Source organism: Nerophis ophidion, linkage group LG06 (genome assembly GCF_033978795.1).
Source record: "Nerophis ophidion isolate RoL-2023_Sa linkage group LG06, RoL_Noph_v1.0, whole genome shotgun sequence".
NCBI lineage: Eukaryota > Metazoa > Chordata > Actinopteri > Syngnathiformes > Syngnathidae > Nerophis > Nerophis ophidion.
Genome location: NC_084616.1, coordinates 70,511,100 through 70,536,725, shown reverse-complemented (window position 1 = coordinate 70,536,725; position 25,626 = coordinate 70,511,100). Strand labels below are relative to the sequence as shown.

The window sequence follows — 25,626 nt, the reverse complement described above, 5'->3', positions numbered from 1 at the left end:
CTGCTCCTCCACATCGAGAGGAACCAGATGAGGTGGTTTGGGCATCTGGTCAGGATGCCACCCGAACGCCTCCCTAGGGAGGTGTTTAGAGCACGTCCAACCGGTAGGAGGCCACGGGGAAGACCCAGGACACGTTGGGAAGACTATGTCTTCCGGCTGGCCTGGGAATAGTTGGACGAAATGGGTGTGGAGAGGAAAGTCTGGGCTTCCCTGCTTAGGCTGCTTCCCCCGCGACCCGACCTCAGATAAGCGCAGGAAGAAGGATGAATGGATAGATGAACCAGAAAAAAAAATGTTTTCTTTTGTAAAACATCTAAAATACCCCAAATATCATTCCGAACCCCGCAGCCTCAAAATGAGTTGGTGTGAACAGCTCCCATGTTTAATTACGATGAGTGCTTACCTGAGTCTACACTATATTGGTTTCCATCTGAGGGCACAAGCTTAGGTTCGTGTCAGCTCTTTTAAAGTGGTCACAAGTGCAAATGCCCCCGCATCCCCACGTCTTGTAGCTACAAGCCCGACTCTTTCCTCTAAACAAAAATTGGCATTCCGGCCCATCCCAGCCAATCAGTCGACTCTTTTGTCCTCGACTTAATTCTGCCTGAGTGCAGGAAAGGCAGGCGGGTTTTGTGGTTTAGAGGAGATAGCCGCTTGACATGTTTCCCGAGCCCTCGTCCTTGTCTTGTGCTCAGGACTGATAGCCGGGATTGGTAGTAGGACGCATTCATCTTCTACGTCAGGTTTTTATATCCGCTTTTTATCATCGCTCACACACTCCTCTAACAGGCAAAGTCGAAAAAGCCCGGTCACCCCAAGATATTGAGTGCATGACCTCTTTCTAAATAGGAATGTTCGTTTTCTTTTTTTTTTATTTTGATCTTTCTAAAATTCTGTTAAGGTTTATAAGGTGGGGACGGCGTGGCGTGGTTGGGAGAGTGGCCGTGCCAGCAACCTGAGGGGTTCCTGGTTCGATCCCCACCTTCTACAAACCTCGTCATGTCTGTTGTGCGCTTAAACAAGACACTTCAACCCTTGCTCCTGATGGCTCGTGGTTAGGGCCTTGCATGGCAGCTCCCGCCATCAGTGTGTGAATGTGTGTGTGAATGTGTGAATGTGGAAGTAGTGTCAAAGCACTTTGAGTACCTTGAAGGGAGAATTTGCCATTTATCTGAAAGATGTGTTTACTAAATCGGCCCTAGTGTGTGAATGTTGTCTGTCTATCTGTGTTGGCCCTGCGATGAGGGGGCGACTTGTCCAGGGTGTACCCCGCCTTCCGCCCTATTATAGCTGAGATAGGCGCCAGCGACCCCAAAAGGGAATAAGCGGTAGAAAATGGATGTGTTATCAAAAGATACTCTTTTTAAAGGGGAACATTATCACAATTTCAGAAGGGTTAAAACCAATAAAAATCAGTTCCCAGTGGCTTGTTTTACTTTTCGAAGTTTTTTTTCAAAATATTACCCATCATGGAATATCCCGAAAAAAGGCTTTAAAGTGCCTGATTTTCGATCCAGCTGTCCATTTTCCTGTGACGTCACATAGTGACGCCAATACAAACAAACATGACGGATAGAACAGCAAGATATAGCGACGTTCGCTCGGATTCAGACTCGGATTTCAGCGGTTTAAGCGATTCAACAGATTACGCATGTATTGAAACGGATGGTTGGAGTGTGGAGGCAGAGAGCGAAAACGAAATTGAAGAGGAAACTGAAGCTATTGAGCGAAAAGCTATTGAAGCTATCCGGCGATCGCCTTCTAACCAACGATTGCATCTTTTGACCACTGGAACAACTTAAATCAGTCGATTGGTAAGTGTTTGTTTGGCATTAAATGTGGGTGGAGGGAAAGGCTGGATGCAAATATAGCTACAAATGTACATACAGCTAGCCTAAATAGCATGTTAGCATCGATTAGCTGGCAGTCATGCCGTGACCAAATATGTCTGATTAGCACATAAGTCAATAACATCAACAAAACTCATTTTGTTGACTTTATCGTTGGAAATGCATCTGCTTTGAGTGTCGCAGGATATCCACACATCTCTGTCGTAGCATAGCTGTCTTTGGTAAAATGTGCAGAACAAACGAGGGACTTTCGCATCTTTTGACCACTGGTGTACTTGAATCCGTCGATTGGTATGTGTTTGTTTGGCATTAAATGTGGGCGGAGGGAAAGGCTCGATGCAAATATAGCTACAAATGAGGCATAACGATGCAATATGTACATACAGCTAGCCTAAATAGCATGTTAGCATCGATTAGCATGCCGTGCTAATCGATGCACACTCCACGTAAGTCAACCTGAATACGTCCCTGATTGGTTGGAGTGTGGAGGCAGAGAGCGAAAACGAAATTGAAGAAGAAACTGAAGCTATTGAGCGAAAAGCTATTGAAGCTATCCGGCGATCGCCTTCTAACCAACGATTGCATCTTTTGACCACTGGAGCAACTTAAATCAGTCGATTGGTAAGTGTTTGTTTGGCATTAAATGTGGGTGGAGGGAAAGGCTGGATGCAAATATAGCTACAAATGTACATACAGCTAGTCTAAATAGCATGTTCGCATCGATTAGCTGGCAGTCATGCCGTGACCAAATATTTCTGATTAGCACCTAAGTCAATAACATCAACAAAACTCATTTTGTTGACTTTATCGTTGGAAATGCATCTGCTTTGAGTGTCGCAGGATATCCACACATCTCTGTCGTAGCATTACTGTCGTCGGTAAAATGTGCAGAACAAACGAGGGACTTTCGCATCTTTTGACCACTGGTGTACTTGAATCCGTCGATTGGTATGTGTTTGTTTGGCATTAAATGTGGGTGGAGGGAAAGGCTCGATGCAAATATAGCTACAAATGAGGCATAACGATGCAATATGTACATACAGCTAGCCTAAATAGCATGTTAGCATCGATTAGCATGCCGTGCTAATCGATGCACACTCCACGTAAGTCAACCTGAATACGTCCCTGATTGGTTGGAGTGTGGAGGCAGAGAGCGAAAACGAAATTGAAGAAGAAACTGAAGCTATTGAGCGAAAAGCTATTGAAGCTATCCGGCGATCGCCTTCTAACCAACGATTGCATCTTTTGACCACTGGAGCAACTTAAATCAGTCGATTGGTAAGTGTTTGTTTGGCATTAAATGTGGGTGGAGGGAAAGGCTGGATGCAAATATAGCTACAAATGTACATACAGCTAGTCTAAATAGCATGTTCGCATCGATTAGCTGGCAGTCATGCCGTGACCAAATATTTCTGATTAGCACCTAAGTCAATAACATCAACAAAACTCATTTTGTTGACTTTATCGTTGGAAATGCATCTGCTTTGGGTGTCGCAGGATATCCACACATCTCTGTCGTAGCATAACTGTCGTCGGTAAAATGTGCAGAACAAACGAGGGACTTTCGCATCTTTTGACCACTGGTGTACTTGAATCCGTCGATTGGTATGTGTTTGTTTGGCATTAAATGTGGGCGGAGGGAAAGGCTGGATGCAAATATAGCTACAAATGAGGCATAAGGATGCAATATGTACATACAGCTAGCCTAAATAGCTTGTTAGCATCGATTAGCATGCCGTGCTAATCGATGCACACACCACGTAAGACAACCTGAATACGTCCCTGATTGGTTGGAGTGTGGAGGCAGATAGCGAAAACGAAATTGAAGAAGAAACTGAAGCTATTGAAGCTATCCCGCGATCGCCTTCTAACCAACGATTACATCTTTTGACCACTGGAGCAACTTAAATCAGTCGATTGGTAAGTGTTTGTTTGGCATTAAATGTGGGTGGAGGGAAAGGCTGGATGCAAATATAGCTACAAATGTACATACAGCTAGCCTAAATAACATGTTAGCATCGATTAGCTGGCAGTCATGCCGTGACCAAATATGTCTGATAGCACATAAGTCAATAACATCAACAAAACTCATTTTGTTGACTTTATCATTGGAAATGCATCTGCTTTGAGTGTCGCAGGATATCCACACATCTCTGTCGTAGCATAACTTTCGTCGGTAAAATGTGCAGAACAAACGAGGGACTTTCGCATCTTTTGACCACTGGTGTACTTGAATCCGTTGATTGGTATGTGTTTGTTTGGCATTAAATGTGGGTGGAGGGAAAGGCTCGATGCAAATATAGCTACAAATGAGGCATAACGATGCAATATGTACATACAGCTAGCCTAAATAGCTTGTTAGCATCGATTAGCATGCCGTGCTAATCGATGCACACGCCATGTAAGTCAACCTGAATATGTCCCTGATTGGTTGGAGTGTGGAGGCAGATAGCGAAAACGAAATTGAGGAAGAAACTGAAGCTATTGAGCAAATAGCTATTCAGGCTATCTGGCGATCGCCTTCTAACCGACGATTGCATCTTTTGACCACTGGAGCAACTTAAATCCGTCGATTGGTAAGTGTTTGTTTGGCATTAAATGTGGGTGGAGGGAAAGGCTAGATGCAAATATAGCTACAAATGTACATACAGCTAGCCTAAATAACATGTTAGCATCGATTAGCTGGCAGTCATGCCGTGACCAAATATGTCTGATTAGCACGTGAGTCAATAACATCAACAAAACTCACCTTTGTGATTTTGTTGACTTTATCGTTGGAAATGCATCTGCTTTGAGTGTCGCAGGATATCCACACATCTCTGTCGTAGCATAGCTGTCTTTGGTAAAATGTGCAGAACAAACGAGGGACTTTCGCATCTTTTGACCACTGGTGTACTTGAATCCGTCGATTGGTATGTGTTTGTTTGGCATTAAATGTGGGCGGAGGGAAAGGCTGGATGCAAATATAGCTACAAATGAGGCATAAGGATGCAATATGTACATACAGCTAGCCTAAATAGCTTGTTAGCATCGATTAGCATGCCGTGCTAATCGATGCATACTCCACGTAAGTCAACTGGAATCTGTCCCTGATCGTGTTGTTACACCTCCGACAACACACCGACGAGGCATGATGTCTACAAGGTACGGAAAACAGTCAAAAAAATGGAAAATAACAGAGCTGATTTGACTTGGTGTGTGTAATGTGTTTGAGAAAATGGCAGATTGCTTCCAGTTGTGACGTCACGGGTGAACGGTCATTGCTCCGACAGCGAACAATTGAAAGGCGTTTAAATCGCCAAATTCACCCTTTTAGAGTTTGAAAATCGGTTAAAAAAACATATTGTCTTTTTTCTGCAACATCAAGGTATATATTGACGTTTACATAGGTCTGGTGATAATGTTCCCCTTTAAGGTTTTTTGTTCTTCTACTTCAGGTACTTAAAGATTTAAATATTCATCATCTTAAATATTAGAGCTAGGAAAGCCACCAGTGACTGAAGTAATCTTACTGCTTGCATCTCAGTCACTCACTTTGGCTTTAGATATCACTCTTCTCAACACTCAAAGAAAAGCAGAAAATGTGCATATCTTTAGACAACAGACTGTTGTTAGAGTTCAGGACTTTCTGAAAAAATATGCACTGCAGGCTGTTTTATTTCTTAAGTGTGTAAACCATGAAAGGATTTTATGGAGATACGGATATCGAAAGTGCAGTTTTTTTGTTTTGTTTTTGCACTTCCTGCGAGCATAGCCACTTTTAACAATACGGATAAAAGCCGGAATGAAAATCGCCGACAATGATTTCTCGAAGTCAACCCTTGCATTTACCGGCTTTAAAGGTAGTGTTCTGTTTACGTGCACACCTTGTTGGTCAAATGTTCAATGACTACCAAAGGTGGGAATGTCACCTCCTTTAAAGGGGAACATTATCACCAAACCTATGTAAGCGTCGATATATACCTTGATGTTGCAGAAAAAAGTCCATATATTTTTTTAACCGATTTCCGAACTCTAAATGTGTGAATTTTGGCGAATTAAACGCCTTTCTGTTTATCGCTCTTTTGGCGATGACGTCAGAACGTGACGTCACCGAGGTAATACAGCTGCCATTTTCATTTTCAACACATTGCAAACACCGGGTCTCAGCTCTGTTATCTTCCGTTTTTTCGACTATTTTTTGGAACCTTGGAGACATCATGCCTCGTGGGTGTGTTGTCGGAGGGTGTAACAACACTAACAGGGAGGGATTCAAGTTGCACCACAGGCCCGAAGATTCGAAAGTGGCAAGAAATCTGCCGCCAGACCCCCATTGAAAGTGCCAAAGTGTCTCCACATTTTACCGGCGATGACAGACATGGCACAGAGATGTATGGATAACCTGCAAACGCATTTGCAACTATAAAGTCAACGAAATCACAAAGGTGAATTTTGTTGATGTTGTTGACTTATGTGCTAATCAGACATATTTGGTTGCGGCGTGACTGCCAGCTAATCGATGCTAACATGCTACACTAATCAATACTAACATGCTAAATACCAGCGGTGCTAAAGCAGACATGGCACAGAGATGTATGGATAACCTGCAGATGCATTTGCAACTATAAAGTCAACGAAATCAAAAAGGTGAGTTTTTATGATGTTGACTACCTGCTAATCGATGCTAACATGCTACGCTAATCAATGCTAACATGCTAAATACCGGCGGTGCTAAAGCAGACATGGAACAGAGATGTATGGATAACCTGCAGATGCATTTGCAACTATATTACGTTTGCTTCCACCCACATTTAATGCGAAAAAAACACTTACCAATCGACGGATTTAAGTTGCTCCAGTGTCACGAGATGCAAAAGTCCTGATCGTTTGGTCCGCACATTTTACCGGCGATGCTAACGCAGCTATTCGGCCATGCTATGGCTATGAATAGCGTCAATAGCTTCAGTTTATCTTCAATGCTTTCATACTCCAACCATTCGTTTCAATACATGCGTAATCTGTTGAATCGCTTAAGTCGCTGAAATCCGAGTCTGAATCCGAGCTAATGTCGCTATATCTTGCTGTGGTATTCGCAATTGTTTGTTTACATTGGCAGCACTGTGTGACGTCACAGGGAAATGGATAGTGGCATCGCAAATAGCGAAAAAAAGGCACTTTAAAGCTTTTTTTAGGGATATTCTGGGACCGGTAACATTTTGAAAAAAACTTCAAAACATACAACAAGCCACTGGGAACTGATTTTTATTGTTTTTAACCCTTTTGAAATTGTAATAATGTTCACCTTTAACTGTGTGGTTTTCTAAACAAGAAAGAAAATACGACATCTAGCAGTTAACTGTTACCGGTGGAAGCCGTCTGGTCAAATAGATAGCTTCATACAGCTCTTAAGTGCAGTCTGGAAGACGATGCATGTAAGAAAGTTGCTTGGAAAACTGTGTTTGTGTGTGGGCCAGTCAGAAATTTACAGCAGACAGCAGTTTGACATTAAATGTTAAAAAATAATAATAATAATATCAAAGGAATAAATTGACACAGTCGACGTTACATTATATATGTATTTCCTATTACATAGTCACATAGTTCAATGATCACTGTCTAGATCAGGGGTCACCAACCTTTTTGAAACCAAGAGCTACTTCTTGGGTACTGATTAATGCGACCAGTTTGATACATACTTAAATCAATTGCCAGAAATAGCCAATTTGCTCAATTTACCTTTAATAAATAAATCTATATTGGCCCTAGTGTGTGAATGTGAGTTTGAATGTTGTCTGTCTATCTGTGTTGGCCCTGCGATGAGGTAGCGACTTGTCCAGGGTGTACCCCGCCTTCCGCCCGATTGTAGCTGAGATAGGCGCCAGCGCCCCCAGCGACCCTGAAAGGGAATAAGCGGTAGAAAATGGATGGATATATATATATAAAAATGGGTATTTTTGTCTGTCATTCCCTCGTACATTTTTTTTTTCATTTTACAGGTTTTTTTGGGAGAATAAATGATGAAAAAAACACTTAATTGAACAATTTAAAAGAGGAGAAAACACAAAAAAAATTAAAATAAATTTGTTCATCTTCAATTTCGACTCTTTAAAATTCAAAATTCAACCGAAAAAAATGAATGGAAAAACTAGCTAATCCGAATCTTTTTGAAAAAAATAAAAAAATAATTTATGGAACATCATTAGTAATTTTTCCTGATTAAGATTGATTTTAAAATTTTGATGACATGTTTTAAATAGGTTAAAATCCAATCTGCACTTTGTTAGAATATATAAAAATTGGACCAAGCTATATTTCTAACAAAGACAAATCATTATTTCTTTTAGATTTTCCAGAACAAAACTTTTAAAAGAAATTCCAAAGACTTTGAAATAAGATTTAAATATAATTCTACAGATTTTTTAGATTTGCCGGAATAATTTTTGGGAATTTTTCATCATAATAAGTTTGAAGAAATATTTCACAAATGTTCTTTGTCGAAAAAACAGAAGCTAAAATGAAGAATTAAATTAAAATGTATTTATTGTTCTTTACAATAATAATAATAAAAAAAAAATACTTGAACATTGATTTAAATTGTCAAGAAAGAAGAGGAAGGAATTTAAAAGGTTAAAAGGTATATGTGTTTAAAAATCCTAAAATCATTTTTAATGTTGTATTTTTTCTCTAAAATTGTCTTTCTGAAAGTTATAAGAAGCAAAGTAAAAAAAATAAATGAATTTATTTAAACAAGTGAAGACCAGCCTGCTAGTAAATAAATACATTTGCTGCTATTTGAGCTATTTTTAGAACAGGCCAGCAGGTGACTTATCTGGTCCTTACGGGCGACCTGGTGCCCGCGGGGGCCGCATTGGTGACCCCTGATCTAGATGCATCGGACGTCCATTCGTACCAGGATGTTCAAACACAGCTGATATACGCATGGTCTCCTTCCACTACGGTCGTACTAAAGAAACAATGATGTGCATTTTGATTTTTGATAGTAATACAGAGTGACATTATGGTCCTTTCATCCTCATCTCAATAGATTTTTGCAGGTGTCTGAAGCAATCAGAATAAATTTGATATTTTTTTGGGATGTTTTTTTTATCATTGTATCACTTTTCTCACATTTAACACACTTTTCTCACATTTAGCTAATTTAAATCACCATCCATCCATCCGTTTTCTACCGCTTGTCCCTTTCGGGGTCACGGGGTGGACTGGAACCCATTTCAGCTCAGTGGTAGGCGGGGTACACCCTGGACAAGTCGCCACCTCATCGCAGGGCCAACACAGATAGACAGACAACATACACACTCACATTCACACACTAGGGCCAATTTAGTGTTGCCAATCAACCTATCCCTGTGGACGGGACTCTCGCTTCTGTCTTGGATCCGCTTGAACTGAACTCTCGCGGCTGTCTTGGAGCCACTATGGATTGAACTTTCACAGTATCATGTTAGACCCGCTCGACATCCATTGCTTTCGGTCCCCTAGAGGGGGGGGGTTGCCCACATCTGAGGTCCTCTCCAAGGTTTCTCATAGTCAGCATTGTCACTGGCGTCCCACTGGATGTGAATTCTCCCTGCCCACTGGGTGTGAGTTTTCCTTGCCCTTTTGTGGGTTCTTCCGAGGATGTTGTAGTCGTAATGATTTGTGCAGTCCTTTGAGACATTTGTGATTTGGGGCTATATAAATAAACATTGATTGATTGATTGATTGATTGATCCCCAGGTGCATGTCTTTGGAAGTGGGAGGAAGCCGGAGTACCCGGACGGAACATGGGAAGAACATGCAAACTCCATCCAGGGATCGAACCCCGGACCTTCATATTGTGAGGCACATGCCCTAGTGCTTAAATCGACTGCATTTATTGTACCATCTTAGCCAAGTTCATCCTACCTTCTCCGGTGATAAAGAACACCCTTGGTAAGTTGGATGAAGTTGCAATGCTACACATAATTATCCGAGATTGATTGAGTGTTTATGAATGAGCTTGATTGCAATGTTTACTAATTCCTAGAGAGTCCACTACTTTACAAAAAGCCTCCAGAGGCAACAGGTGTCTTCTGACAGACGTAAAATATGTGGTCACAATTTGCTCTGAAGATGCAAAGATAGGGCCAACATTGTTCTTTGGGGGCTACTATGGAAATTAAGTCTCTAATAATGCAGCAAGGCTCCAGCCATAGTTGGAGTACAAACCCCGTTTCAATATGAGTTGGGAAATTGTGTTAGATGTAAATATAAACAAATACAATGATTTACAAATACCTTTTAACCCATATTCAGTTGAATGCACTACAAACACAATATTTTTGATGTGTTCAAACTCATAAACTTTTTTTTTTTTTGCAAATATTAATTAACTTAGAATTTCATGGCTGCAACATGTCAAAGTAGTTGGGAAAGGGCATGTTCACCACTGTGTTACATCACCTTTTCTTTTAACAACACTCAATAAACGTTTAGGAACTTTGGAAACTAAATGTTGAAGCTTTGAAAGTGGAATTATTTATGTAGAGCTTCAGTCGTTCAACAGTCCGGGGTCTCTACTGTCGTATTTTACGCTTCATAATGCGCCACACATTTTTGATGGGAGACAGGTCTGGACTACAGGTGGGCCAGGAAAGTACCCGCACTCTTTTACTGTGAAACCACGCTGTTGTAACATGTGGCTTGGCATTGTCTTGCTGAAATAAGCAGGGGCGTCCATGATAACGTTGCTTGGATGACAACATATGTTGCTCCAAAACCTGTATGGACCTTTCAGCATTAATGGTGCCTTCACAGATGTGTAAGTTACCCATGCCTTGGGCACTAATACACCTCCATATCATCACAGATGCAGGCTTTTGAACTTTGCGCCTATAACAATCCAGATGGTTATTTTTTTCTTTTTTCCGGATGACAGGACAGCCACAGTTTCTAAAAACAATTTGAAATGTGGACTCATCAGACCACAGAACACTTTTCCACTTTGCATCAGTCCATCTTAGATGAGCACAGGCCCAGCGAAACCAGCGGCATTCCTTGCTGTTTTTGATAAATGAGTTTTGCTTTGCTTAGCAGAGTTTAAACTTGCACTCACAGTTGTAGCGACCAACTGTAGTTACTGACAGTGGTTTTATGAAGTGTTCCTGAACCCATGTGGTGATATCCTTTACCACACTGATGTCTGTTTTTGATGCAGTACTGCCTGAGGGGTCAAAGGTCCGTAATATCATCGCTTACGTGCAGTGATTTCTCCAGATTCTTTGAACCTTTTGATGATTTTACGGACCGTAGATGGTAAAATCCCTAAATTCCTTGCAATAGCTCGTTGAGAAATGTTGTTCTAAAACTGTTCGACAATTTGCTTACAAATTAGTGACCCTCGCCCCATCCTTGTTTGTTAATTACTTAGCATTTCATGGAAGCTGCTTTTATACCCAATCATGACACCCACCGGTTCCCAATTAGACTGCACACCTGTGGGATGTTCCAAATAAGTGTTTGATGAGTATTTCTCAACTTTATCAGTATTTATTGCCACCTTCCCCAACTTTTTTGTCACGTGTTGCTGGCATCAAATTCTAAAGTTAATGATTATTGCAAAAAAAAATTTTTTTATCAGTTTGAACATCAAATATGTTGTCTTTGTAGCATATTCAACTGAATATGGGTTGAAAAGGATTTGCAAATCATTGTATTCTGTTTATATTTACATCTAACACAATTTCCCCAACTCATATGGAAACAGGGTTTGGTATTATTGATAACTGGAAAGAAAGTGTCAGCCCGAAGATAGACACTGCTATCGACCTAGTTGGCCCCTGGAGTACAAATGTGCTGCTCAATGTGTGGTCAGACTGATAGAGAGCTCCATGGGGCCTTTTTGGAGCACTCAGCAAAGAGATGATAAGACCAGTTAAAAGCAAGTTTAAGTGGCAGCTCTCTTGGGTTGTTGGGGGAAGCGAGAGTCATTAATGGTTGCTTTAAAGCAGGGCATTTCGAACTTATTTCTCAAAGGTCTATATTTATTGCCCATTGAAAGGTCAGAGAACATTTGAAGTCACCATAACATTTATTGGTAACTTTTTTTCATGTTTAAAAAAATACGGCACCAAACGGACAACACTTCCAGGCTGTATAATATAGTCTGGAATAGTCATGGATGCACAGGATTCTGGGTAATTGTTAAGATGCGTTTATGTTGTGTTACTATAAGGATGTTCTCCCGAAATGTGTTTGTCATTCTTGTTTGGTGTGGGTTCACAGTGTGGCGCATATTAGTAAGACTGTTAAAGTTGTTTATATCACAACCTTCAGTGTAACCTGTATGGCTGATGACTATATGTATGTGTCTCAGTGGAAGCCACGTACAACATGTTACTGGGCTGGCAAGCTGTTTGTACATGTTGTAGAAGCCATCAAAGGCAATGGCTTCATAGCACGTCCTTATTATTGTTATCTGGTTGACCATCAGCAGATATTTGCGAAAAATGGTTGCGGCTCCCATTATCTTCTTTATATTGTGAAACGGGTCAAAATTGCTCTCTGAGTGGTAAAGATTGCCGACCCCTGATATATACATAAATGTATATATATATATATATGTATATATATATATATATATATGGCAAATTCTTGCATTCAGCACACCTTACAACAGTGGTAATAAAAGATGCAACCTATGCTTGAAAGAGAAACTGTTTATTATATATCATCCAGACCTGTCATCCCTCAACAAGCGCAGTGAAATCATATCAACATGCCGTCACAGACGGAAACACCTCCTAGGTAACACATGAGCCAATCACCACACCCTACGCCTGCCTGTACCCACCCACTCTGTGCCCTGTATAAACCATTGTATGTGAATGCTTCCATTAAAATCTCCTGATGATTGAGGGAACCACTCATGAAACAGTTCTGTAGAGATGAAGTAGTCTTGTGATTTTTCCCACACCTACATATTGCGCTCTACCACAGTATCGAGCACTATTCTCTCACTATATATATATATATATATATATATATATATATATATATATACACGGTAACACAACCCTGGACCTACATAGAATATACACGCAACGTTCATCGTTTCCAAAAAACAATTTGAAATGTGGACTTGTCAGACCACAGAACAATTTTCCACTTTGCATCAGTCCATCTTAGCTGAGCTCGGGCCCAGCCAAGCCGGCGGTGTTTCTGGGTGTCGTTGATAAATGGCTTTGGCTTTGCATAGTGGTTTTAACTTGCACTTACAGGTGTAGCGACCAACTGTAGTTACTGACAGTGGTTTTCTGAAGTGTTCCTGAGCCCATGTGGTAATATCCTTTACACACTGATGTCGCTTTTTTATGCAGTACCGCCTGGGGGAACGAAGGTCCGTTATATCATCGCTTATGTTCAGTGATTTCTCTAGATTCTCTGAACCTTTTGATGGTATAACAGACCGTAGATGGTAAAATTTGTGCAATAGACCGTTGAGAAACGTTGTTCTTAAACTGTTTGACAATTTGCTCACGCATTTGTTCACAAAGTGGTGACCTTCGCCCCGTCCTTGTTTGTGAATGACTGAGCATTTCACGGAAGCTGCTTTTATACCCAATCCTGGCACCCACCTGTTCCAAATTAGCCTGCACACCTGTGGAATGTTCCAAGTAAGTGTTTGATGAGAATTCCTCAACTTTATCAGTATTTATTGCCACCTTTCCCAACTTCTTTGTCACGTGTTGCTGGCATCAAATGCTAAAGTTAATGATTATTTTGCACACAAACCCCGTTTCCATATGAGTTGGGAAATTGTGTCAAATGTAAATATAAACGGAATACAAGGATTTGCAAATAATTTTCAACCCATATTCTACTGAATGCACTACAAAGACAACATTTGATGTTCAAACTCATAAACTTTATTTTTTTTTGCAAATAATATTTAACTTAGAATTTCATGGCTGCAACATGTGCCAAAGTAGTTGGGAAAGGGCATGTTAACTACTGGGTTACATCACCTTTTCTTTTAACAACACTCAATACACGTTTGGGAACTGAGGAAACTAATTGTTGAAGCTTTGAAAGTGGAATTATTTCTCATTCTTGTTTTATGTAGAGCTTCAGTCGTTCAACAGTCCGGGGTCTCCGCTGTCGTATTTTACGCTTCATAATGCGCCACACATTTTCGATGGGAGACAGGTCTGGACTGCAGGCGGGCCAGGAAAGTACCCACGCTGTTGTAACACTTGTCTTGCTGAAATAAGCAGGGGCGTCCATTATAACATTGCTTGGATGACAACATATTTTGCTCCAAAACCGGTATGGACCTTTCAGCATTATTGGTGCGTTTACAGATGTGTAAGTTACCCATGCCTGGGGCACAAATACACCCCCATCCCATCTCAGATGCTGGCTTTTGAACTTTGCGCCTCTAACAACTCACATGGTTATTTTCCTCTTTGTTTTGGAGGACACCACGTCCTCTGTTTCCAAATATAATGTGTACTCGTCAGACCACAGAACACTTTTCCACTTTGCATCAGTCCATCTTAGGTGAGCTCGGGCCCAGCCAAGCCGGCGGCGTTTCAGGATATTGTTGATTAATGTGTTTGGCTTTGCATAGTAGAGTTTTAACTTGCACTTACAGATGTAGCGACCAACTGCAGTTACTGACAATGGTTTTATGAAGTGTTCCTTTGCCCATGTGGTGATATCCTTTACACACGCTTACTTGTAGTGATTTTTTTCCAGATTCTCTGAACTTTTTGATGATTTTACGGGCCGTAGATGGTAAAATCCCTAAATTCCTTGCAATAGCTTGTTGAGAAATGTTTTTATAAAACTGTTCGACAATTTGCTTACAAAGTGGTGACCCTCACCCCATCCTTGTTTGTGAATTACTTAGCATTTAATGAACGCTGCTTTTGTACCCAATCATGGCACCCACCTGTTCCCAATTAGCCTGCACACCTGTGGGATGTTCCGTATAAGTCTTTGATGAGCATTCCTCAACTTTATCAGTATTTATTGCCACATTTCGCAACTTCTTCGTCACATGTTGCTGGCATCAAATTCTAAAGTTAATGATTTGAAAAATATTTTTTTTTTATCAGTTTGAACATTAAATATGTTGTCTTTGTAGCATATTCAACTGAATATGGGTTGAAAATGATTTGCAAACGATTGTATTCTGTTTATATTTACATCTAACACAATTTCCTAACTCATATGGAAACGGGGTACACTAGTGTGTGCGATACTGTTGTGTGCAATGGGACTAAAGGACAACAACAAATCAATGATTAAAGCCACAAACTTGGCACCCAAACACAGTTTGCACAGTTTGTTGACAAGAACATAAGACAGCCATCTTAGCACATTTAATCTCTTAATTAACCGTAGGTAACACGATTCGGTAAAAAGATTCAAAAGAGCTTGCGTTAAATCCGACAAACTGCTGCTGCTAATTGCTAAAGGTAACAAACACAGCTCCGAAGAAAGCCTTAACGACGTCACTAAGCAACAGACCCCACTTTTAAAGGCAGACACACGCACACTTGTACTCATAGGAAACATCGCTATACTGCATTATGCCGGATATTTGAAGTTTTTTTCAAAGTAACTTATCAATTACTTTCCCTAGTAATTAATTACATTAATTTAAGAGTGATTCTGTTAGTAGTTAAAATATTTTTTGGTGACAAAACATGTAATTATATTGAATTACTTTTGAAAATCTCCAGGGACAAATTTTCTCCTGAAAATCTCCCGAAATTCAGGCGGAGCTGGAGGCCACGCTCCTTCCAGCTCCATGCGGACCTGAGTGAGGACAGCCTGTTTTCATGTCCGCTTTCCCACAATATGAACCGCGAGCCTGCCCAATGACGTTACAACTGTAGAATGATCGAGGGCGAGTTCTTGGTTTCCTATGTGGGTTTATTGTTAGGCAGTTTCATTAACATCCTTCCAGTGCGGTAACAACACACAACAACAGCAGTCACATTTTCGTTTTGTCAGGCTTTCTCCTGATATTTTGTCTATGTTTTAGTTGTTTCCTCTGCATTTGTCTGTTTCCTCTGTGTTTAGTGTCTCCTGTCTTTAGTTCCTGTCTAGTGCTCTTATTTTGTCAGCTTCCTGTCTTGTTCCCTGAGTGCTGTGTTCCTCCTCAGCTGCGGCTGATTGGCACCTGGCCACACCCGATGCCAATCACCCTGCTCCTATTTGTACCTGCTTTGTCTTGTGTCAGTTGCTGGATCATTGTATTGTCGTTGCCTCATGTCACTCTTGTGTCTTTGCTACCTGTCGCGTCTGGCATCATTTCAGCTATTATCTGTCGTGCTACATCTTGTCCTTTTTGTCGTAGCGGTAAGCTGTTTTTGTTAGCCATTAGCTATTTCCAGTTTTTCTGTTTGTTATCCTCTAGCTTCCATGCTAAAGTTCCTTTTTGTTTTTCTAGCTCCCAGTGCTAGATCTCTTAGTTTGTTATTCCGCCCACGTGCGTGCTTTTTGTTTGTTCTTGCGTAGTTTTACTTAAATCAGGTTTTCATATACCATGCCTGCCTCCATCTCTGCATCTTGGGGTCCGACATCAACAAATAACTCTGACATGTTTACCGTAAAGCAGTTTGTCTGCCGTGAACAGCAATGTTGTGACACTCTTAAACAGGACAATACTGCCATCTACAGTACATGCATATGGTTAGAAAAATAGTGACAGAGAATAAAACAAGGATGGACAATCGAACCCTTAACTCAACAATGAGTAGATGAGTTATGTGTGTGTATATGTGTAAATAAATGAACACTGAAATTCAAGTATTTCTTATATATATATATATATATATATATATATGTATATAGCTACAATTCACTGAAAGTGAAGTATTTCTTATATATATGAAATACTTGACTCTTAACCATGCCCCCAAACAGATAATATGTCATGAGGAATGCAGATAAAAAATTAAATACACAGAGGACATAGGAAATTAAATGAGCTTAAATATACTTACAAGTGAGCCATAATGATGCAATATGTACATACAGCCAGCCTAAATAGCATGTCAGCATTGATTAGTTTGCATTAATGCATTGATTGATTGATTGATGTTTTTATAAGTAGATTGCACAGTTCAGTACATATTCCGTACAATTGACCACGAAATGGTTACACCGTAATAAGTTTTTCAACTTGTTTAAGTCGGGGTCCATGTTAATCAATTCATGGTACAAATATATAATATCAACATAATACAGTCATCACACAAGTTAATCATCATAGTATATACTTTGAATTATTTACAATCCGGGGGGTGGGATGAGGAGCTTTGGTTGATATCAGTACTTCAGTCATCAACAATTGCATCAACAGAGAAATGGACAGTGACCATATATGCTTGATAAACACTCCACACGAGTCAATAACATCAACAAAGCACACCTTTGTGCATTCATGCACAGTATAAAACGTTTGGTGGACAAAATGAGACAAAGAAGGAGTGGCATAAAATATGTTACTCTCTGGCATGTCGAAGAAAGTTATACATGTAAACAAACCACGGTGAGTTCAAGGACCGCCAAAATGAGGAAAAAAACGGCGCTCGCCAAAGGCTTTCATCAGAGAATCATGTGTAATATACACGGTGGGATTTTTAACAATTAGGGAGTTTTCCCATCATCTTTTTGTATTTTCATACATTTCTGTAGGGCAGCGCTAAAGAGCCGCATGCCACAGGTTGTAGAGCCCTGTACTACACTGACCATAATTGGCTGGATTTGGAGAATAATATATCAATCAATCAATCAATGTTTATTTATATAACCCTAAATCACAAATGTCTCAAAGGACTGTACAAACCACTACGACTACGACATCCTCGGAAGAACCCACATAAGGGCAAGGAAAACTCACACCCAGTGGGACGCCGGTGACAATGATGACTATGAGAAACCTTGGAGAGGACCCCCCCCCAGGACCGAAAGCAATGGATGTCGAGCGGGTCTAACATGATACTGTGAAAGTTCAATCCATAGTGGCTCCAACACAGCCGCGAGAGTTCAGTTCAAAGCGGATCCAAAACAGCAGCGAGAGTCCTGTCCACAGGAAACCAACCCAAGTGGAGGCGGATCAGCATCGTAGAGATGTCCCCAACTGATACACAGGCGAGCGGCCCATCCTGGGTCTCGACGAGCTGTCCATCCTGGGTCCCGACTCTGGACAGCCAGTACTTCATCCATGGTCATTGGACCGGACCCCCTCCACAAGGGAGGGGGGGACAGAGGAGAAAAAGAAAAGAAGCGGCAGATCAACTGGTCTAAAAAGGAGGTCTATTTAAAGGCTACAGTATACAAATTAGTTTTAATATGAGACTTAAATGCTTCTACTGAGGTGGCATCCCGAACTGTTACCGGGAGGGCATTCCAGAGTACTGGAGCCCGAACGGAAAACGCTCTATAGCCCAGCAGACTTTTTTTGGGCTTTAGGAATCACTAATAAGCCGGAGTCTTTTGAACGCAGATTTCTTGCCGGGACATATGGTACAATACAATCGGCAAGATAGGCTGGAGCTAGACCGTGTAGTATTTTATACGTAAATAGTAAAACCTTAAAGTCACATCTTAAGTGCACAGGAAGCCAGTGCAGGTGAGCCAGTACAGACGTAATATGATCAAACTTTCTTGTTCTTGTCAAAAGTCTAGCAGCCGCATTTTGTAGCAACTGTAATCTTTTAATGCTAGACATGGGGAGACCCGAAAGTAATACGTCACAGTAATCGAGACGAGGCGTAACAAACGCATGGATAATGATCTCCGCGTCTTTAGTGGACAAAATGGAGCGAATTTCAGCGATATTACGGAGATAAAAGAAGGCCGTTTTAGTAACGCTTTTAATGTGTGACTCAAAGGAGAGACTTGGGTCGAAGATAATACCCGAAGATAATATAGACACAAACAATCATTTATTTCCCAATGCGACCATCAACGATTTATACTCCACAAAGGAACATATAATTTATCTTTTAATCCGACACTTACTTGACTTACTGTCGTGTTTTTCTTCCTTCCGCTCCTTGAGGGCTGTCTGGTTTATGGTGATGTCATCTCTCGGGTCCTTGGCGATGCTCTGAGTCTGTTGGCTTCCTTCAACTGTCTTTTTTAATTCCTCAAAAACCCTGTCTCGCTCACTGCCCTCTGAAAGTAGATCTTCTGTACTCCATGTGTCTCACTTTTGATCTGAAATCGCTTTTGAAGTCTGCTTCATCTCATTCTTGATCTTATTTGAAAGCGCTTTTAACGTCTTGATTTATTTCCTCATCTGCTCTGTAATCTTTCGACATCACTTTATCCCACTGCTTTGCTTCAGTCTTCTTCAATTTCCTTGGTTTTCATTCATGTTCATCTCAGAAATCACTTCTTTTTTTTTCTTCGTGAGTACGTAATCATTTTGCAGTCTATAATCATGCCATTGTTATTTTATCTCTATTGTTGCAATTAGAGTATCCCTCCATCATTAGCTTTAAGTGCTGCAGCCTTTAACTATTAGGCTCCTCTCCTGTGGAACTATTGTCCTGATTCAGTCAGCCCTCTAATTGACAGTAGATCTAAAAGTAACATTTTTGATGAAGCTAGATAAAAAAAATAATTTAAAAAAAATGCTAAGCTGATTCAAGCATTTCCTGGACATCGCTTAGTTATGCCGTAGTAGGTCGGACTGTCGGGAATGTTGGAAATAGACAGCCGGAATGTTTTGTATTAGCTGAAGGATATCTGTCTATATTTGGCTATCCATCTACAAACCCCGTTTCCATATGAGTTGGGAAATTGTGTTAGATGTAAATATAAACGGACTAAACCACTAACCACTAAAACAGTGGTTTGTTTTAGTTTCAATGACAACACATTAGTTTCACCTGCCTCGTTTGTTTGAATTCACGCACCTGTTGTTAATCATGTCACTATTATTTAAGCCTGTAGCTGCCAGGTAGTCGTCCTGGCGACATCACTCTTGATTCACTCCTGATACCCCTGACATTATTCATACTCTACTCTTTATGAGACTCGTTTTATGCTCATTCCATGCCATTGTTCCATGCTCGTTTTTTCACGTGATTTACAAATCATTTTCAAGCCATATTCAGTTGAATATGCTACAAAGACAACATATTTGATGTTCAAACTGATAAACATTTTGTTGTTGTTGCAAATAATCATTAACTTTAGAATTTGATGCCAGCAACACGTGACAAAGAAGTTGGGAAAGGTGGCAATAAATAGTGATAAAGTTGAGGAATGCTCATCAAACACTTATTTGGAACATCCCACAGGTGTGCAGGCTGTTTTTGCGCACCTGGTTTGTTTTAGTTTCAATGACAACACATTAGTTTCATCTGCCTCGTTTGTTTGAATTCACGCACCTGTTGTTAATCATGTCACTATTATTTAAGCCTGTAGTTGCCAGGTAGTCGACCTGGCGACATCACTCTTGATTCACTCCTGATACCCCTGACATTATTCATACTCTACTCTTTATGAGACTCGTTTTATGCTCATTCCATGCCATTGTTTCATGCTCGTTTTTTCACGTGATTTGCAAATCATTTTCAACCCATATTCAGTTGAATATGCTACAAAGACAACATATTTGATGTTCAAACTGATAAACATTTTGTTGTTGTTGCAAATAACCATTAACTTTAGAATTTGATGCCAGCAACACGTGACAAAGAAGTTGGGAAAGGTGGCAATAAATACTGATAAAGTTGAGGAATGCTCATTAAACACTTATTTGGAACATCCCACAGGTGTGCAGGCTGTTTTTGCGCACCTGGTTTGTTTTAGTTTCAACGACAACACATTAGTTCCACCTGCCTCATTTGTTTGAATTCACGCACCTGTTGTTAATCATGTCACTATTATATAAGCCTGTAGCTGCCAGGTAGTTGACCTGGCGACATCACTCTTGATTCACTCCTGATACCCCTGACATTATTCATACTCTACTCTTTATGAGACTCGTTTTATGCTCATTCCATGCCATTGTTCCATGCTCGTTTTTTCACGTGATTTGCAAATCATTTTCAACCCATATTCAGTTGAATATGCTACAAAGACGACATATTTGATGTTCAAAGTGATAAACATTTTTTTTTTTATTGCAAATAATCATTAACTTTTGAATTTGATGCCAGCAACACGTGACAAAGAAGTTGGGAAAGGTGGCAATAAATACTGATAAAGTTGAGGAATGCTCATCAAACACTTATTTGGAACATCCCACAGGCGTGCAGGCTAATTGGGAACAGGTGGGTGCCATGATTGGGTATAAAAGCAGCTTCCCAAAAAATGCTCAGTCTTTCACAAGAAAGGATGGGGCGAGGTACACCCCTTTGTCCACAACTGTGTGAGCAAATAGTCAAACAGTTTGAGTACAAACTGCAATTGCAAGAAATTTAAGGATTTCAACACCTACGGTCTATAATACCATCAAAAGGTTCGGAGAACCTGGAGAAATCACTCCACGAAACCAGCATTGAATGACCGTGACCTTTGATCCTCCGGACGGCACTCTATCAAAAACCGACACCAACCTCTAAAGGAAATTCACCACATGGGCTCAGGAACACTTCAGAAAACCACTGTTACTAAATACAGTTTATCACTACATCCGTCAGTGCAAGTTAAAGCTCTACTATGCAAAGCCAAAGCCATTTATCAACAACATCCAGAAACGCCACCGGCTTCTCTGGGCCCCAGATCATGTAAAATGGACTGATGCAAAGTGGAAAAGTGTTTTGTGGTCTGACGATTCCTCATTTGAAATTGTTTTTGGAAATATTCAACATCGTGTCATCCGGACCAAAGGGGAACCATCCAGACTGTTATCGACACAAAGTTCAAAAGCCAGCATCTGTGATGGTTCGGGGGTGCATTAGTGCCCAAGGCTTGGGTAACTTACACATCTGTGAAGACACCATTAATGCTGAAAGGTACATAGAGGTTTTGGAATAACATATGCTGCCATCTAAGCATTGTCTTTTTCATGGACGCCCCTGCTTATTTCAGCAAGACAATGCCAAGCCACATTCAGCACGTGTTACAACAGCATGGCTTTGTAAAAAAAAGTATGCGGGTACTTTCCTGGCCCGCCTGCAGTCCAGACCTGTCTCCGATCAAAAATGTGTGGCGCATTATGAAGCGTAAAATACGACAGCGGAGACCCCGGACTGTTGAACGACTGAAGCTCTACATAAAACAAGAATGGAAAAGAATTCCACTTTTAAAGCTTTAACAATTAGTTTCCTTTTTGTTGTTAAAAGAAAAGGTGATGTAACACAGTGGTGAACATGCCCTTTCCCAACTACTTTGGCACGTGTTGCAGCCATGAAATTCTCAGTTATTTTTTTTTTTTGCAGAAAAAAAAAAGTTTATGTGTTTTAACATAAAATATGCTGTCTTTGTAGTGCATTCAACTGCATATGGGTTGAAAAGGATTTGCAAATCATTGTATTCCGTTTATATTTACATGTAGCCCAATTTCCCAACTCATATGGAAACGGGGTTTGTATTATTCTGTGTACATATTGGACATGCCTCATGTTGTGTAAGCACCAGCACAGATTCCATATTTACTGTTCAGCGAAGTTTTGTCATGTTTTGTGGTCTGGATTCTGTTTGTTTTTTACCCCATTAGTTCCTGTTTTTGCGCACCTGGTTTGTTTTAGTTTCCATGACAACTCATTAGTTTCACCTCCCTCATTCATTTGAACTCACGCACCTGTTGTTAATCATTTCACTATTATTTAAGCCTGTAGTTGCCAGGTAGTCGACCTGGCGACATCACTCTTGATTCACTCCTGATACCCCTGACATTATTCATACTCTTTAAGAGACTCTTTTTATGCTCATTCCATGCCATTGTTCCATTCTCATTTTTTCACGTCAAAGTAAGTGTTTTCGTTTTTATGTCCACAGTTCTGCCTATGTGCTAGCTTTTGTTTTCTTAGCCACGTTTGTTCTAAGCCTTGTGCGATCCTTTTGTTTGGTCCTTTTTGAGTCAAATTAAATCATGGCTTTACCTTCACGCCTTGTCCAGTCCAGTCGCTTTGCACCATGGGAAAACATAGTCCAAGTCTTGACAAGTTTATTGTTCACAATTGATTTCAAAACTGTAAATCAAAGCCGGATAACGTCTTTGCTGCTCAGAGAATGTTTTTTTTGTTGTTGTTTTTTTTAATCACCATCCTACTGTGGCTTGAAATAGAAAGTGTAATCACTGTATTTTTGCAAACGGATGAAGCAAACAGAAAACCAACTATTCCTTTCTGCGTCTTTTTAAAGAGTCCAACACTGCCCTTGCAGACCCCAGAATGCAGCATGAGTTTGCTGATGCAGCTGCCATGGTAATTGGCCTCCGAAAATCGGCTGACCCTTCACTTGAGATCTTATTGATCCCGGTAATCACTGCTCTATTTCTACCTGACCTTGCCTTCACACACCCAATATGATGCCATACGTCCACAGGTGCAATTCCAACTAATCCCGCGTCTTTTTTTTTTCCTATACCCCCACAGCTTTGGAGTGCTTGTAGCCAGTCAACCTCAGTCCAAGCCCCCCACACCCACCTCCCCACTGCCAGACCTTTATTTACCCGAGTAGGCCTGCTGCATTTTGATAAGAGCCTCTGTCTGGAAGAATTAATGCACTGCCAACCCAAGGAGAGGGTTTCAATTAGGGAGTAACTTACAATGGGCTGAATCCAAGCAAAACGCAACTCCACGTTTTTTGATGCCTCCTATGTTGTTCTGCTCCAGTGATGTGTTTTTTTTTTTTATTACGCTGCCTGCGTCTAATTTTCATGCAGACGATTTTCCTCCTTTGGCTCAATGCACTGTTAGTGAGCATAGCGAGTTCAGCTCATCTAATTCATTTACCATGAATTGATTAACGTGGACCCCGACTCAAACAAGTTGAAAAACATATTCGGGTGTTACCATTTAGTGGTCAGTTGACCTTAAGTCCTACTGAATAGCTCTTAATCTTCTTCCCTTTATGCGATTTCAATTTACCGTTATTGAAATCAGCCTCCTCCGTTTTGAAAATGATGACAGGTGAAGTGTCACTCGTGACGTCATGAGTTTGACCAGGCAGTAATTCAAGGCAGGCGCGTACTATATGTCCTGCGGCAATTCAAGGAAATACGGTAATTTTATTATGGTTGTACTTGTATAGCGCTTTTCTACCCCTTTTTAAAGAAGCCCAAAGCGCTTTGACAGTATTTACACATTCACCCATTCACACATTCAAACATTATACTTAGAAGTTTGGTTTCAATTACTCTTTTAAAGGCCTAATAAAATGAGATTTTCTTATTCAAACGGGGATAGCAGGTCCATTCTATGTGTCATACTTGATCATTTCGCTATATTGCCATATTTTTGCTGAAAGGATTTAGTAGAGAACATCCACGATAAAGTTCGCAACTTTCGGCGCTAAGAGAAAAGCCCTGCCTTTACCGGAAGTCGCAAACGATGACGTCACATGTTTGATGGCTCCTCACATATTTACATTGTTTTTAATGGGAGCCTCCAACAAAAAGTGCTATTCGGACCGAGAAAACGACAATTTCCCCATTAATTTGAGCGAGGATAAAAGATTTGTGTTTGAGGATACTGATAGCGACGGACTAGAAAAGAAAAAAAAAACGCGATTGCATTGGGACGGATTCCGATGTTTTTAGACACATTTAGTAGGATAATTCTGGGAAATCCCTTATCTTTCTATTGTGTTGCTAGTGTTTTAGTGAGTTTAATAGTACCTGATAGTCGGAGGGGTTTGTCCACGGGTGTCTTGACGCCAGTGTCTCAGGTGAGTCGACAGCAGCTATGGACGGCGCAAGCTCAGCTTTTCTCCGGTAAGAAGCGACTTTTTGACCACAATTTTCTCACCGAAACCTGCTGGTTGACATTCCGTCGTGTTTCATGTTGGCTTGACCGCGCTCTGATCCATAGTAAAGTTTCACCTCCAGGAATTTTAAACAAGGAATCCCGTGTGTTTGTGTGGCTAAAGGCTAAAGCTTCCCAACTCCATCTTGCGACTTTGACTGCTCAAATATTAATTGAACAAATTGCAAAAGATTCAGCAACACAGATGTCCAAAATACTGTGTAATTATGCCGTTAAAGCAGACGACTTTTAGCTGTGTGTGTGTGCAGCGCTCATACTTCCTAAAAGCCCGTGACGTCTTGCGTACACGTCATCATTACACGACGTTTTCAAGACGAAACTCCCAGGGAAATTTAAAATTGCAATTTAGTAAACTAAAAAGGCCGTATTGGCATGTGTTGCAATGTTAATATTTCATCATTGATATATAAACTATCAGACTGCGTGGTCGGTAGTAGTGGGTTTCAGTAGGCCTTTAATTTCTATTCTGTCTATTTGTATTTGTGTGGGCTCGGGATCTTTCTGTGTGGAGTTTGCATGTTCTCTCCGTGACTGCGTGGGTTCCCTCCGGGTACTCCGGCCTCCTCCCACTTCCAAAGACATGCACCTGGGGATAGGTTGATTGGCAACACTAAATTGGCCCTAGTGTGTGAATGTGAGTGTGAATGTTGTCTGTCTATCTGTGTTGGCCCTGTGATGCGATAGCGACTTGTCCAGGGTGTTCCCCGCCTTCCACCCGAATGTATCTTAAACAGGCTCCAGCACCCCCCACGACCCCAATAGGGTAAAGCGGTAGGAAAAAGATGGATGGATGTATTTGTGTTTTACTTTCCCTTCCACTGTGACTGAATAGGATTATTTTAGTTTTA

General features: G+C 40.7%; 1 protein-coding gene across 2 annotated transcripts in view; it reads left to right on the top strand.

Annotated features, from left to right (window-relative positions):
* pudp (pseudouridine 5'-phosphatase) overlaps positions 1-24,190 on the top strand; it is a 92,604-nt gene extending 68,414 nt beyond the window's left edge. Inside the window, exons 5-7 of one of the 2 annotated variants that reach the window (XR_009807283.1) lie at positions 9,567-9,761; positions 23,154-23,269; positions 23,387-24,190. The gene's annotated coding sequence lies outside the window, so the exon portion shown is untranslated. The remainder of the gene's footprint in view (positions 1-9,566; positions 9,762-23,153; positions 23,270-23,386) is intronic. The other variant, XR_009807282.1, reaches the window with a different exon arrangement.
* Positions 24,191-25,626: the final 1,436 nt, after the last annotated feature.